Here is a 3,859-nt window from a genome sequence, read left to right on the forward strand (position 1 = left end):
TTGTTCATCTTGTTTTCTTGGAGTATTTCAACAGCACTCAGAATTCTCCTCATATGGGTTGGAGAGATGATGGCTCAGAGCACTGAGTGCTCTTCCAGAGATCCTGAGTTCAATTCCCAGCAACTGTAAGATTAAGTTTTCAAACTGTACTGTGGGAACTAAGCCATTGGTTGAACTCAGTGGGAGACCAGGTCCCAGAACCCAGAAACAAAGAGATCAGGAAGACCTGGCAGAGAAAAGGTAACAAACAACTGCCAGGTGGCTAACCTACCCCTGAACCCTAGCATGAGCCAGCACCAATCATAAAGTACCCCATACCTTCCCCTTACCCCAGTCTTCCCTTTTGCCCCAACAACTGCACAGAAATAAAAAGCTGCTTACGACCTTGCTCGGGGCCAGACTCCTCTACCCCTGCGAGGGATATAAGTCTCGCCCCAGCTAGCTGGAATAAAAAGCCTCTTGCTGATTGCATCAAGTTCAAGTCTTGGTGGTGTTTGGGGTCGTCACTCCCAGGATTTGAGTGTGGGAGTTCCTCCGGGAGTCTCACACAACCACATGGTGGTTCATGTCTGATACCCTTTTCCAGTGTGTCTAAACAAAATGTTTTTGATTTGAGGTGTTGTAGATAGATTTAGTTGCCATTAGATGCATGAGCAAGGTACAAGCATAATAATAAAATATAAACATAATAAATGTTAGAACTGTGAAAGTGTTATGTGTACTACTACTCTGTTACCAAGAATAGGATCCGAACTATGTCCAGTGCTACTGGTGTGGTGCTTTGAATAGGATGAGGAGCATGAGACCAGTACAGGTGTTCAGAGGCACTCACTGCAGATGCACAGTTCACAGCAGCGAGCATTGTCAGGAGCTTCTCAGGTGTCATGGGTTCTGTGTGTTTCACAGGATGACTTCTCCCTTGGTGCATAGGGCAGACTTGACTTCTCTGATGCGGTCCATATCTCTCACCTTTTAGCTGGGGGTTTGCCAACTGTCTCCTCTCCTTCCACCACTGTTCTCGATGGCCCAAGGGCCTATGGAGTTGAAGAGAAAGAAATTCATAACGTTTCAGTGGGTCCATCTGCAATTGAAGGGTAGAAGAAAAGATTATTTAGTAGAAATATATAGTGTATAAGCTTTTATTTAAAGGGCATGGAAATTTTTCTCTGAAAGGAGCCAAGAATGTAGGCTGGCTAGTTTCAGAAACCAGTCCCTTCACAAAGGCAGACATCTAGGTGGTTCTAGGGAGCGGTCAATCACAAAATGAATGACAATGACGATGATAAAACCACATTCTTGAAAATAACCAGTGTGCAGGATATTTTCCTAATGACCCTAACTCCTGACTAAATCATGGGTTGAGTCCCTCTGAAATTTTCCACTGTTTGCATGTTTCCTTGGTTACCCCCTCACTCCCCCTGGTTTGTGGTATTTTCCTTTAAATACCCCACACTTCTTGTGCTCTGGGTCAAACTCCTCTGCCCCTGGCAGGGTTATGAGCTTGTCCCCAGTATACTGGCTTCCCCCATTCCACCCCCCCCCCAATAAACCTCATGCTGTTGCATCAAGATCAGTCTCTTGTGAGTCTTTGGGTGGCCATGTTCTCCCAGGACTTGAGAGAGGGTCTCCCCTCACAGGGGTCTTTCATTTTGGGGGCTCGTCCTTGGGATTTACAACCACCCTTGACTCTGAGGAACCCCTTGGAGGTGAGTTCTTAATTGTGGTCTGTCTGTCTGTCTGTCTGTCTGTCTGTTTGAGTTCTTATTTGTAATCTGTTTGTGACATGTCTGTCTGTTTGCAATCTGTGAATTTATTTCTTACTCCCATTCTCTGTAGCCAGTTGCATCCCAAGAGGGGATGGCGAAGTTTATCTCTTGAGCTCATTGTCTGTAGTTGGTTGCATCCCAGGATGGGATGGCAACTCCTTGTCCTCGAGAGGAGGAAGGGGGCTGATTGGTAGACGTGCCAGTAGATCACTGGCTGCTACCCTGGGAGACGTCCCAGTGGAGGTTTTGGGATCCTCGGGGTGCCTGGAGGAAACCCCTTAGGAGGGCAGAACTCCTCGAGAGGAGGGTGTGTCTGTTCTACAGGTCTTTTGGTCTTTTCAGTTGGATCTACTTGGGCCGCTCTTGTTGTCTCACTCTTTGTCTGTTTTTTTTTTGTGCTGTTTGTGATTTTTGTCTCCCTTGTGACTACGATGGAACGAACAGTAACTACCCCTTTGACTCTGACGTTTGATCACTGGACAGTGGTTAGGGACAGAGCACATGACTTATCAGTTTAGGTGAAGTAAGGACTTCGGTAAATTTCCAGCTGTCTGTTTTTCTGAAGTAAGGTTGGCACTCGAGATTGAGACGGGTCTTTTTGTGTGTGTTTTGTAACCGGTTCATCTCAGCAGCCGTGGCAGGCATGGGCTGAGCAACTCTGTGATTTGGCTTTGATTATCTGTGTACCTGATGTCTGTTACTGGGCCCAGTTGTCTTTCTCGCTGTCATGGACCTGGAAAGGTTGAGTTATTTGTGTGGTAACTGTTTTTCTGTGTGGGTTTGGACCTTGGACTGACGACTTACACCCCCCTTGACTGATGGACGGTGTTGGAGCTAGGGCTGCTGCCACTGGGTCTTTGGGCTGCTCTTAGGGGAACCGGGAATAAGGATTGGTGTCGGCAGGAATCCTGTGATCCCGGGTTTCCTGAGAGGGCAGTCATCAAACATGGAATCGTTCCCACAGCTGCCAAAGCGTTGGAGGGAGGGGCCCAGTCCCAGGCCCTGCAGTTCAGTTCTTTCCGGGCCAGATCCAGATCCAGATCCCTGGCCTTTTCCCCATCCAGGCTGGCCACCCAGATGGCAACCCCAGCCTCAACCCCAGACATAAGCTGAGGCAGAAGGGTTATATCTGTGGAGCTGGCTCTGGGGGAAGGCCCAGCAGCCAACCCGCTGCACCAAGCCATGCAGGCTGCTGGAGAGTTTGAGACCTGCTTCTGCCAAACCATCTCTGACCTGGCTGCTCAGCAACATGTGACCCCAGGCTCAGCCCAGCAATGCTTCACCCAGGTATCCGACGAACTTTTCCAAGGGGGCCCCAACTGGGGCCATCTTGTGGCATTCTTTGTCTTTGGGGCTGTCCTATGTGCTGAGAGTGTCAACAAAGAAATGGAGCCATTGATGTGACAAGTGCAGTATTAGATGGTGGCCTACCTAGAGACATACCTGGCTGACTGGATCCACAGCAGTGGGGACTGGGCAGAGTTCACAGCTCTATACGGGGACAGGGTCCTGGAGGAGGCATGTCTGAGGGAGGGGCAACTGCTGCTCCTGACTCCTGACTAAATCATAGGTTGGGTCCCTCTGAAATTTTCCACTGTTTGCATGTTTCCTTGGTTACCCCCTCACTCCCCCTGGTTTGTGGTTTCTTTTTCCTTTAAATACCCCACACTTCTTGTGCTCTGGGTCAAACTCCTCTGCCCCTGGGAGGGTTATGAGCTCATCCCCAGTATACTGACTCCCCCCAACCCCAATAAACCTCATGCTGTTTGCATCATGATCCGTCTCTTGTGAGTCTTTGGGTGGCTGTGTTCTCCCAGGACTTGAGAGAGGGTCTCCCCTCGAGGGGGTCTTTCACAATGATGAACACACACCCCTTCCCAATTTTCTTCAGACAGCTTGGCTTCTACATCTCAGATGGTTTAAACCAAACTGGCCTATCTAAAGGCAGTTCAGAATCTTCTGCAGAGAAATGTTTTTGAGCTCGAGCTCTTGAACATGTATCACCTTGAGGCAAGTTTTTAAACAATTAAGAGTGAATAAGGAAGTGCAAAAATATCCCTTTCTTGGTGCTTTCCTTTTTTTAATTTTTTAAA

The sequence above is a fragment of the Mastomys coucha genome, unplaced genomic scaffold (genome assembly GCF_008632895.1).
Source record: "Mastomys coucha isolate ucsf_1 unplaced genomic scaffold, UCSF_Mcou_1 pScaffold16, whole genome shotgun sequence".
In the NCBI taxonomy this organism is placed as follows: domain Eukaryota; kingdom Metazoa; phylum Chordata; class Mammalia; order Rodentia; family Muridae; genus Mastomys; species Mastomys coucha.